This window comes from Pan troglodytes, chromosome 23 (genome assembly GCF_028858775.2).
Source record: "Pan troglodytes isolate AG18354 chromosome 23, NHGRI_mPanTro3-v2.0_pri, whole genome shotgun sequence".
NCBI classification, from domain to species: domain Eukaryota; kingdom Metazoa; phylum Chordata; class Mammalia; order Primates; family Hominidae; genus Pan; species Pan troglodytes.
Genome location: NC_086016.1, coordinates 12,067,766 through 12,081,189, shown reverse-complemented (window position 1 = coordinate 12,081,189; position 13,424 = coordinate 12,067,766). Strand labels below are relative to the sequence as shown.

General features: G+C 37.8%; 1 pseudogene; it reads left to right on the top strand.

Annotated features, from left to right (window-relative positions):
• Positions 1-3,363: 3,363 nt before the first annotated feature.
• Positions 3,364-3,539, top strand: LOC129137949 (U1 spliceosomal RNA; annotated as a pseudogene).
• Positions 3,540-13,424: the final 9,885 nt, after the last annotated feature.

Here is a 13,424-nt window from a genome sequence, read left to right as displayed (position 1 = left end):
GATTGCTTTTACTCAATATTCACTTTAGGGCTGGGTTAGCTGTGTGGGAATTGCAGTTGACCTGTTGTAGAAATTGTGTGCTTGGAAATATATCACCACATTGCTCCATGTAGACTCCCTCTGTGATTCAAGTCTTGTTCCTACAGCACTGCTGTCAACCCTCAACCACCGTCACCCTATAGACCCCAAGTCAGTTTGTATTCAGTAATGCAAGTGGTGTTCTGTGCAACTGGTCACCCAAGAACTTGGTGCTAAGAAACTGAGAAAGTGATGACCAAGACAATCTCATCAAAACACAGCCAAGGCCAGTCACAGTATCATAATTTCTGCTTTCTGGATGTTCAAGGAAACGTAGATCATGACTCCTTCTGTGATGCCTCATTATCTTCAAAACGAGCTATAAGCGTACACTCATTTCCAAATGTGATGGAATAAGATTGCAGTTTCAATTAGGTCCTAAAGTATAATTAATTATATAATAGTTATAAAAATATTAATTCTGTAAGGACAGTCACAAAGGAAAGAACAGTAGCAAATAGGTCTCAGGAAATATATCAAATGAGATGTTCAGGTGTGATGCAGCTTTGTACATACTATGCTAAATACATTATGTCTGTAATTAAACCAGCTGCATACACAATGCAGGTGTGGCAAATTCTTTGCTGAAACATGTATGCCAGTTTCCTCATTTTTTAAAATGACAAGGGCATGCTTAATCAGGTTAGAGTGGATAGATTATGATATTATCAATGCACTGGACAAATCCATTAATGATACAGTGAGATTTTGTGCAGAAAAATGGAATAGAGAGGTGTGAATCCAAACTTTGAAGAATAAAGAACATACATTTGTAATTAAGAAATATCTCTCACTTTCATCCCTTATGTGCCACACATAGCACAATCCAGCCCCACCCAGCCATGACTCTTACATATATCACTCCTGACAAAGCCGGCCAGGCAATTCAGACCTGGAGCCCGGGGAAAAGAGAGGAATCCCATGATTTCTGGCAAATACTACTGCTTCTTTTGTAGTGGTGTGAGATGAATGCCTCTACATGCACACAAGTGCCATGTTGAGGGGGATGAATCTTTCAAGATTTGTTTAAAGTCAAATAATGTGAAGGTCCATGACTGACCTCCAGGCCTCTCAGAGCTTCAGTTAACTCCTTTGTGTTAGGGGATGTTAGAAGAACGTTTACAAGTCAGAGCAGGTGATGCTCAGGAGCAAGAGTGAATGGGGAGGAGGAACCCAAACAGGTCCAGCACAGAACATCAGCATCTGAGCATCAAGTCTACCCCTGAGAAAAAGTGGTCCAAAGGTTTGTGTGGACCCCATTCTCCAGGCCTTACAAACCCTGTGATTTCTGCCTCATTCTATCCTGTCCTGTCACTTTGAGTCTGAATTGGAAGAGAGAAAAACAGTAACTAGATCAGTAAAGTAAGGAGGAGTGAAGAGCAGGAAGGTGGAAGTCGTGGTGGTGGAAGACGGAAACCTCCTCGCATGAAATAGAACAGTTTGGATGTCAGCTGTCACTGCTCTAGATCTCCTAAAACCCACTCCATTTTTATTAAAAATATACATTGCATTTTTCCAGTGTACACGATATCATGTTAAGAGTTCATAAAGTTTTGAGGTTGTGAGTCATCAGAAAGGAGGTTTAAAGAACCGATTATTTTGGTGGTCTGGCTCCTTTACCCCAGAAGGAAAAGATGCCATTTTGCTTATGCCCTGTGCTGAATTTCAGAATGCCTGTCAACCCAACACACTTCAGCATAAACTTTAACTCAAAAAATCAAAAAGTACCAGGATCAATTTACAATCCTAGCTATATGATATTTTAGAAATTACGAAGCCTGTAAATGAGCTATTTTGTCAACTTCGTAGATGAGAAATCTAAGAGTAGGTTAGTCAGTTCTCTTAGAGTTCTCATATCCACAAAGTGGATAGAACATCTAATTTAGAGGCTTGTTGAAGGATAGACAGAAATGGCATCTATAAAGTATCTAGTGAAACTACTGCTAGGGATTATATGCTCAGTAAATGATGAGCACTATAATCACAAATAATTTGATCTTTGCCAGTGTAAAATGTATTTGTCTGTCTGCTTGGTTTTTCTCGGAGGCATAGTTTCCCTCTGTCACTCAGGCTGGAGTGCAGTGCTGTGCTCACTGCAACCTCTGCCTCCCAGGTTCAAGTGATTCTCCTGCCTCAGCTGGGATTACAGGAGCCCGCCACCATGGCCCAACTAATTTTTGAGTTTTTACTAGAGATGGGGTTTCACCATGTTACCCAGGATGGCCTTGAACCTTGGCCTCAAGTGATCCATCCACCTTGGCCTCCGAAAGTGCTGGGATTACAGGCATGAGCCACTGTGCCCGGCCACATTTATTTTAATTCAGAGAACAATTTGTCAGTAAGGTTGTACAAATGATTGTCCTACATTCCTGCATGTTTGAAACTCTTTTTCTCTTTTTGTCTCCATATGTGAATGACAGTTTGGCTAGGTATAGAATGCTTGGTTTACACTTTTTATTGTTCATAAATCTATAGTCTTATCTTTGTTCCCATCCTCTATACCAGCTTGAGTAGGATTAGAGTGTGGGATTCACCTATAAAACTCTATACCCATTGAACAAGTCCTCTTTTCCCCCTCCGCTAGTCCCTGGCATCTGTCATTTTACGTCTCTGTTTCTAATAGTTTGACTACTTTAAAGACCTCATATAAGAAGGATCATGCAGCACTGTGTTTGTATTTTTGTGACTGGTTTATTTCACTTAGTATAGTGTCCCCAAGGTTTATCTATGTTATGACATATGACAGGATTTCCTTCTTTTTTAAGGCTGAATAATAATTTATTGTTTATATACCACTTTTTAAAATCCATTCATCTCTTGACAGATATTTAGGTTGCTTTTACCTCTTGGCTATTATGAATAATGCTTCAATGAACATGAGATGAACAAGCTTCTTTTTTATCTCTTTACTTTTGTTAGAAGCTTTTAATTCCTGATTAATGAGTTCTGAATGTATGCAGAGGTCTCTACCTGGCAGTGACCTAAAGCCTTGTCTTCTGCCACCCCACTCAGCCTTCAGATTCATGTCTCTAGATTCTTGAGGTTGGGAAATGTTTCCCTAGCCACCATGGTTTTGCATTCATTGGCCATTCAGGTTTTCTGCTTTGCAATCTTCCCCCGGGGGTTTCCTTATCCTCCTGGAAGCACAACTAGGCATTTAAGTCCATGTTGACTGTATTTTACCTGCTATTTCTATGTGTTTTGGAATAAGGGCTTTTCAAGATACCCATAACTTGTGGCTAAAAATGAGGTTTGTTCCAATGTGCCTTAGAAATATCCAGTTTCATACTTACCTGGCAGGGCAGATACCATGATCTTAAAGGCAGTTTTCCCAGGGCAAGGCTTATCCATTCCACTCTGGATCCATTATAGGGATATGCTGATCCCTGGAATTGCCCCAAATGTGGGAAGCTCTACTGCAAAATTTTTGGTAGTGAGCGATGGCATTATGCATTCATGTATGAATTCAACTGAGTATCCAGTTTCATACAAATAATAATAACATCTTCTATAAAATGTATTCTTGTGTATTAACACATGGGGCTCTCTAGTACTCCTGCTGAGATATATGGGAATCTACCCTAGTTTTGCCATTTTCTCCTAACATCAGTCTACTTCTTTTAATATTCATTGCTTCTCCCCATTTCTGTAGTTCAGTGCATGTTCCTTTCCTCTGCAGGAACTACTTCTCTTTCCTCACCCAACTCATAAATCCCTGCCTCCCACCCTAAGGGTAGGCACATGACCCAACCTGGGAGATCAGAATGTCACACCCCCAATACAGGATTGGTTTGTGAGTAGGCAGATGATTCTGTCCATGCACAGAACTAAGTAGAAGAGAGTTTTTACACCTCAGCTTAGCTTGATGCTAGCAGAGAGCTACTGGAGTTCTATTTCCTCCTCTAGGGAAGAAAAGGATTTTGGTTTGGAGATAAAGCCAAGATACCAAGAAAGCGGGAATGAAAGACTTAGAGACAGGGAGTCCTGGCCCCTTTTCAGATGCTCAGATGCTGGCACTAGCTTGAGGCCCAGTTCTGCTTCTGCTCTTCCCAACAGCCCCTTTTCAGATGTTGGCACTAGCTTGAGGCCCAGCTCTGCTTCTGCTCTTCTCAACATTTGGTAAGGGGAGCTCCCAATTTCTTTTCTAAGATAGCTGGTTTGACTTGGATATCCATCTCTTCCAATCAAGGGTCCTGATTCCTTGTCATTGTCATCAAAAAAATTTGTAAATATTTCACTTCTTGCTGACATGCTTTTGGTGTTGAACAGAGTGATTTGCACAGATACAATCTCTGCATCTTAATAGCTTACATTCTAAGAGCTGTACACCTGGCACTCTTTCTCTGGAACTATAACTGCTACATTCAAGAATCTTTATTAATAATACTTTTCAGATATATAGTTAAAAAATAATTTTAATAGTTGAAAGGCATCCATCTTTCCAAGAGGTTTAGACATACTGCAATTGAGTGCTAAGTGACTTTTATTTTGTATTTTTGTATTTTTTAATATTTGTATTTCCATAGGTTATTGGGGAACAAGTGGTACTCAAGATGGATGAAGGACTTAAATCCAAGACAAGAAACTATAAAAATTCTAAAAGACAACATTGGAAAAACTCTTCTAGTCATTGGCTTAGGCAAGGATTTCATGAACAAGAACCCATAAGCAAATGCAATAAGAACAAAAATAAATAGCTGGGACCTAATCAAACTAAAGAGCTTTTGCACAGCAAAAGGAACAGTCAGCAGAGTAAACAGACAACACACAGAGTGGGAGAAAATCTTCACAGGACTGATATCCAGAATCTACAATGGACTCAAACAAATTAGCAAGAAACAAACAAATAATCCCATCCAAAAGTGGGCTAAGGACATGAATAGACTTTTAGGTTACTTTTAGGTATTTGTGTGTGCAGACCTCTTGGTGTCAAGGCTAAACTGTTCCTTTCTCTGACACATAGGAAATTGATGCACAATACCTTGCAGTGTATAATTCCAGGCCCCTAGGCATTGGAGACTGGGTTACTTTTCACTCAACTGACAGTTGATACATTGTTTGCACTGAAAAATCTGGCTTTGTTGAACCACACCAGTTTGTGTTTTTAATTCCAAATGTTACCTTGTTATGAACTATTTTTTTGTCCTTTCCTCTAGAGAAATGCTAATGCTGCTTGCTTACATGGAAAGTAAAGTTAAGGAGTTGGTGTTGACATTTTGGCTTGCTGTCACAGGCAAAAAAGAGTAGTGCTGTTTTTGTGTGTTTAATTTTCTTTCACTTTCCCGACTCTGTGTATTGGAGGATGCCTTTAGCAATAAGTAGTCCTTATCGAGGTCACTCACTCATTAACCACAAACCACTGACAGTAATATCTTTACTAGATATTTTGCTTCTTTTGATTAATTTGTCTCTATTTCCTTTGTTCTAAAGCCTATAGTGAGTAATCATATTTGGAATAATAGTAGAGCTCCCTGCTGTGTTTTCATTTGCTTAAATCAAGACTTAGCTGATGTATTGAGGAACCAAGACTGAGATGTGGGGCTAGGAGGGCCTAGGGTCTGTCAGGCACTCTTCAGTGACTTGAGGTGCTGAATGACTCACACTGTACTGGGAGATGACCACCTGTGTGCATCCAACACTGTCACAGATAGTGCCATTGAGCCACCAGGAGCAGCCACAGACCATCAGTGGTTGTGCTTTGGAATATGCAATTTTGTGTTTCTGGTGAGCTGTAATCTTTTCTTTTCCCATAGAATTATTTTTCATTGAATTATGCTATTAAAACTCATCTTTGGGTTTCTTGTAACGTCATTGCCGAGAACGTTATTTTTGCATTTCACAGTGATTTCTTGAGGAGGAAGTAAGAAGTAATTGTTTTCTGGACTCACTGTCTGAAAAACTTGCACTATACTGAAGCGATTGTTTTATTTACACTAAGTAACAATATGAGTTTTGTTAGCTTTTTGGATGGACTACAAAGCATAAAACCAACTTTGTTCCTCATCTCTGGCAAAGATGGAGGGTTGTTGGCTTGCGTTGTGTGATGAGTCTTATACCTGGCTCTGTCTGCTCTTGCCTTTTGCCTTACATTTCAAAGACCTCACTTTTTTCTTTTCTTTTTTTTTTAATATTTTATCACGTGATTTTATATACATTTTAAGAAAATTTCTTTTTGTAAAAAAAGCAAAGCATAAATAAAATAGGGTAGACATTTCTTCTAAGGTTATGTTGAATCTAACCCAAACTCTTATCAGAGAAAACTCTTCTTTAGATGTAGCCTAAAGCAGGAAGCAACAAACCTGTATACAGCCAAAGTATCATCTCAAGGGCCTGCATTCAAATCTCACACATGTGGCTAGAAAGTGATCTCTTTCGCCCTTATTTCAAGGCCTAATCTTAGGTTACATACTACTTAAAGAAGCTTCAGTATGCAATTTCAAAGCCTGTAGTAGATGTAAAATGAGAAAAATAGAAATAAGGAGAAAAGCTGCTACATGAGGACACTGACAGCAAGGAAACGGAGAGAAAAACTCACAAAGTAAGTGGAAAAATAGACCAATGCAAATAACCCCACATAGTTTAACAGACCTCATCATATCTATTGTGTACATGTTTGTATGACATAGATTATATCTATTATATGTAACCCAGTGTTCATAGTGTTGACTTAGAAATTATCAATCAAATTCAAAGCTTTTAGGCTTTGAAAATTGTTTGAAAAGATTTTCACCCAAAATATTTAAATTATTAAAACAAATTATTGTTGATTAAAGTTGTAATCCTCAATTAATTAGAAGTTTTGGCTATCCAGAGACCTTATATTCCAAAGACTTTAGAGAGTTGTTTGTTAGATGACATAAATTATTACCATTATCCTACATTTAAACTTCTAATTTACGTAAATTGTGAGCAAAATTGAGAGCCACACAAATATTCAATCTCTGAAGCTCTTATGGCAGCATTGATCAAATAGGTTAGAGAACACATGAATACAGCTTTATTGCCTTCTAGTTTTACTGCAAACGTGTTATTTAATAGTATGCAAATGATTGGCTAGATGTACAGACCGCCAGGGCCTTCACAGCAAACAGGTTTTGTGTTTACCCTAGCATACAAAAATGCTTCATCTACGATGTATGCTGTAACTGTGTGTATTGTCTACCCTAGCATGCAAAAATGCTTCATCTAAACTGTATGCTATAACTATGTGTACTATATTATCTATAATTATATTTCTCCTTGGTTTAATATTAGATATTTTCAGGGACAAGAAATGTATGCACATTATAGATTCAATGCATGCAGTTTATATGTGTAAATATTTATTGATAAGAGGCATTAAACCCCTGCCTTCTGTGCTGGATAAACTCCTGAACTTAGCCTCCGAAACACCACAGTAGCCTCCCTGGTAAGCACAGGGCTCTTTCTCTACCCTTTTGTGTCTCCCACGCTCCCACTTGTCTACAAGAGCTGAGTGTAGATCAAGAGCAATAAAGTTCATTTCCCCAAAATAAGGCGTAGCGTTCAGGTTTTGTGATACCTGATTGGTTTACATTGTTTACAGGTGGGGCCTCGAAGGGGTAAAAATCAGAAGCTTCTTATTCTGAGTGCAAGGGCAAGATCATTGAGCAGACATTGACCTCCCTTCAGACATTTCTTGGGAGAAACAGAATGAGAATTTCAGGGGCCAGTGCCTGCACCCTACTAGCTGTGACAGCCTGGTGCTCATCTACTTCTCCAGCTTGGAAAGGCCTAGGTTAACCCCAGTCTTTGGAGGCATTGTTATTCCTCCTCTCTCCCTGCTTCCCCGTGTTTGTGTTCTGGGCCCGGTGTAACACTGAGGTTCAGAATTGCTTTCAAGAGAGGAGCCCATTTCTGTGTCTATGCAAGGCTGGACAATTTCTCCAAGTGGTTCAGCCTGTGGGGGTTACGGGGGCAAAAGCATCTCAGCTAGTAATAAACACTGCTTTGCCTCTTGCTTTTTTATTTTTATTTTTGCAAAACTTCTCTGTAGGTGTGTATTTCTCTAGAGGATTTCAAAAATTCTCTGTAGGTGCGTATTTCTGTAGAGGAAGGAGTGGTGACTGGGCCAGGGTGAATGGATTATTTGATCTATATTATCTTGAATTTTATATCTTTTATTTTAAAATTTGGGTATGTTTTGAAGTAGGAAATCAATGCACATGGCTAAATATCTAAAAAATGTAAAAGTATACATTGAAAAGTCTTCCTCCTAATCTCGTAATTGTCTCCATTTCAGTCCCCATGGCCACATCATGAGGCTACTGATGTCATTAGTTTCTTTTGCGTTCTTCTAGGGTTTCTGTTGGCATATGCAAGCAAAAATAAATGTATACCTTTATGTTTTCTCTTTTTACAGCAAGGACAGTTTATTAAACACACTGTTTTAAACCTTATTTTTTCTCTAAATAATATTTCATATAAGTCAATATGTAGACTTTATGTATTTTTAAAATGAAGACATAGCATTCCATTGAACTTAGACAATAATTTACTTAACTAGTCCAAGATTGAAGAATAAAATTATTTTGAATCTTTTGTTAATAGTTAATAGCTTTGATGAGTACACTTATGCATACATTATTTTACACATGTTCAAGTATGTTGTATAAACCCCAAAGTGGGAATGCTCTGTCAAATATTACAGTTATTTGCAACTTTGATAGATACTAATTGCCCTTGATAGAGGTAGTAAAAGCTTACACTCCACAGCCTTACTGATGATATATATTATAAAAATTTTAGTTCTTGCCGATCTAAAGGTGAAAAATGTAATTTCATGGTAATTTAAATGCTTTTCTCGTTTTATAACTGAGGTTGACATCTATCAAAAAATTATTTGAATTTTTCTGAGAACTATTTATCTTTGAATCCTTTTCTGTTGTTTATCTTTTCCTTCTTCATTTCTAAAACTTCCTATACAGAGAGATTCACTCGTTATCTGTGATATGATTACAAATGTCTGCCCTCCAATTTGTTATATGTCTTTAGATCCAAATACAATAATTTTTCCATGTAGAAATTTTTAATTTGTGTGTGATAAAATGTTAATACTTTATGGATTCTGGATTTTCAGAAATAAAAAGGTCATCCTCACTTCCAGGCTTTAAAGAAATTCTTTAATGTTATTTTATGTTGTTGTATAGTTTTATTTTTATTCACATTAAAGTTTTTGTCGTATTTGGAATTTATTTTTCTATGTGATGTGGGAAATGAATCTAACTTTATTTTTTCATATATCTTCCTAGTTGTCCAAACATCAACATTGTTGAAACATCTCATCTGTCCCCTTGATGTGAGATGGCATCCTAATTTCCTTTACTTAGAGGGGTGGTGTCTGGGGATGAGATCACCTGGGGTGTAATCATACGTCTTTGACTGGGAGTGGGGCTGAAAAGGAGTTCCCATGTTCCTGGTCATGTGATGTGTGGTCATGTGATGTGGAGAAGATCTCCTGTGACATAGAGCTGGAGGAGGGAATAGGAACTAGCTCTGGCTCAGAGGACACAGACTTCCACTGTTTTATCAACATTTAGGAGATTTTCTTGAATAAATGCTTATTAATTTGCATCTGCCCTTAGGTCAATTTCCAGAGACTTTAAATGTGTTTTATAATTTTTACCAGTTAAACGGTTGTTTCACTGCGGGGAAAAGAGTATCCCAAGCTCCTCTCCTCTGGAAATCTGATCAAATTCTTTTTTAAGTCCTTCAGTAATGGTTAATTATATATGTGTATATCATATTTACATTTATATTTATTGATATAACAGTTATGCTTGGTGTTTCATGCATATATGATAGCATCTTATGTGTTCATAAATTTTAAAAGTTGTTTTCCATGTGATCTGATTTATTTGCTTGAGAAAAACTTTTTTCTGGTAGCTTCATTTGGGGACTTGCTCGGTGGTAATTTTTAAAATGACAGCTTTATGCAGTATTTTTATGATCTCTTCTTTTACCCAAGAGTGATTACTTCTTTATTTTCCGCTGTGTTAAAACTAGGTGGTTTCTCTTTCTACTCCCTTCCAGGCCTCTCACTACTAGAATTCGGTCAATGAGAGTATCCGTGGCATGTTATTTAGTATTTGTTATTTTGCTATTACATACACTTCTATTTCTAACATTTGATTTACTGCTTTGAATGATCCACTTTGAGTCCTGGCTGTTATAGCTGAGTTGACCAAGTCCTCCTCCTCAGACCCCCACCTGTGTGTGTGCACATCGTGTCTCTCAGCTCTGGAGCTGCAGATGATGTCAGGGTCTCAGCAAACGAGACCCCTCAAAGTTGAAAACTGTACAAACATCGTATGCAGCAGCCTTGATCTACCCTATGTCTTCCATTCTTTCCTCCTTCTTCTTCTACTTTTTGTTAGTTTTGATATTGGTTTATTTCCAGGGGATATGGCATTTATATTCATTTTATTACCCTGGTTCTCATGTTTATTTTAGTTTTAGTCAATGCAATTCACAATTATAATATTTCACCATAGTTTTTCCTTAGTTATCTCTTTGTTGGCTAAAGTTTGTTCTCTGGGACTTTTCCCAAGTAGGAAAATATTCCCTGAGTTTGTGTGTATTTAAAACTGCCTGAAGTATACTTTGAAATTAGCCTGACTAGGTATAAAACCTTTGGTTTTCATTCCACTTTTTGAATATCTTGTAGGTAATGGGCCACTGTATCTTGGCATTAAATTTTGCTAGGAAAAAAATATGAGACTAGCCATTCTCTTTTTTAGGAGTGGCTTGATTAAAGGATCTTTTCCTTAATGTTTCTTTAAAATTTTCTAGGGTGTTCTTAGTGTTTCCTTTTCTGTGGAACCTAATTTTATTCTGGAAAAGTTTTGCTGAATCAGTTCTTAAAGGGATTCATGCTCTTTCAATGCTGTCTTTTTTTTTTTCTTTCCATACCTTCCTTTTTTGATATATTTTAGATTGTCTCTGCTTATCTTCTATAGCCACTGTTTTCCTTCTAATAATTTTTAGATTTTCCCTTTAATTTTACTGTATTTACTTTTACATTTTTATTTATATTTTCTATGTTCCTTACTGAGTTTTCTAAAGTCTGTTTTAATTTCTCTACTTCTTCTAGGTTCACCTTCATTTCTATGAAGATTTTGGTTTTTCTTCATGTTTGCTGGTTTTTGTCAGCACATTTTTTTATTCTAATGTTTCACCACTTCTTTCTCTGAGTTCTTATATTTCTGCTTCATGGTCTTCCATTTTTGATCTGACAGCTCCATTAAGTTTTCATTTCATGGCAAAATATTTGGGTAACATTTTCATCTTGCTTTTGGCATTGATTTTTGTTGTGTGATCTTTCTCCATTGATAAGTTTGCATTTTTCCCCATAGTTTTTTCTTATAGTGTCTTTACATAAATCAATAATTATTAATTACTGAATTAATTGAAATGTTTTGAACCAATAATTTGTGAAAAGTTTCTATGAAGAAGAAAGGAGGAGGCAAAGTTGTCTTGCAAACTTAGCAACCCAACAATCTTCTCCTTCACCACCATAGAATTAGATGGCTTCTGCAGATACAGCTAAGTCTTCTCCTTCACCACTGCAGAATTAGGAGGCTTCTGCAGATATGGCTAAGTCTTCTCCTTCACCACCGTAGAATTGGATGGATTCTGCAAATATGGCTAAATCTTCTCCACCACCATAAAATTAGATGGCTTCTGCAGATACAGCTAAGTCTTCTCCTTCACCACCGTAGAATTGGATGGATTCTGCAAATATGGCTAAGTCTTCTCCTTCACCACCATAGAATTAGGTGGCTTCTGCAGATACGGCTAAGTCTTCTCCTTCACCTTCATAGGATTAGGTGGCTTCTGCAGATATGGCTAAGTCTTCTCCTTCACCACCATAGGATTAGATGGATTCTGCAGATACGGCTAAGTCTTCTCCTTCACCACCATAGAATTAGGTGGCTTCTGCAGATATGGCTAAGAGCTTAACAACCCAACAGTCTTCTCCTTCACCACCATAGGATTAAATGGCTTCTGCAGATATGGCTAAATCTTCTCCTTCACCACCATAGAATTAGGTGGCTTCTGCAGATATGGCTAAGTCTTCTCCTTCACCATCATAGGATTCAGTGGCTTCTGCAGACACGGCTAAGAGCTTAACCACCCAACAGTCTTCTCCTTCACTGCCAAAGAATTCAGTGGCTTCTGCAGATACACCTAAGTCATCGGCTCTTTGTAGAGCATCACCTTCTCTGAGTGAAACTCAGTCCAGAAAGGCTTCGATGACCTCGGTCCATAGAGGTTCTGAATCCATTATTACAAACAAAGAATACAACTTTTATATTTCAGAGTCCCTGGCCTTCAGCCCTTTCTGAAATCAGCCACCACTATGCCTTTAAGCCATCACTGTGCTTTTCTTCCTTTGGTCTTCCATGGCTTGCTTGATTTCAGCTGTTTAGAGTCTCTATATGTACTTTTGAGTCTATGATCCATTTCTATTTACTCCTAGTTCGACTTAAAATGAAATTGTATTTTAAAATATATTCTTGCTGTTTTTAGTATTATTTTCAGGAAGAGTAGTGAGAAATGCTGTTTATTCAACTCTGGTCATACCATGTCCCCTGATTGTATTCTCTTCATGCATCTCTAATAGAGCTCCTAGACTTTTCCAAGGCTTATATTGAAGTGACTTAATACATGTTTGTCAATGTTTCCTACATTTTCTACTCTTCGTATGTCTCATATATGATGCTTCAGTAGGAGTCCCCAGTGTTTGGGGGACTCCTACTCTTTTGGAGTAGTCAAACTCTGAATGTATAATATTTCTTTTCCCCTGCTTCCATCAGTGGTAGTAGACACCCTGGAGGGTCTAATTGCAAGCATAACCACCCAACAGTTCTCTCCTTTAGTTTAGAGTCCTGTAGTCAGTGTTGGCCAGTAAGTTGCCGTGGAGCACCCAGAGTGGACACTTCAACAGGGTCTGGTAGTCAGTGCTGGCCAGTAGGTTGTCATGGGGTACCCAGAGTGGACACTTTGACGTGGTCTGGGAGCAGAGTATTATGTCCACTCTTGAATGATAGCTGGGACACTTTGGACGGTGGAACCAACAAAATCACAGGCTTCATGGATGACCTGGGATTTTCCTGCATTCAGTCGGTAAAAAGTGTGAAGAGTATTAAGTCCCTCTGAGATTGAGAGGGAACGTAATTTTAAGAACAACTGGCATCAGATCGTTTATTCATTTTACTTGACAAGAATCTACAAACATCTTTAATATGTGCCACAACCATGGACTAATATAAAATAGAATACAAATGCACAAAAGAGAACAGAAAAGTGGAGAATGTCAAGTAACA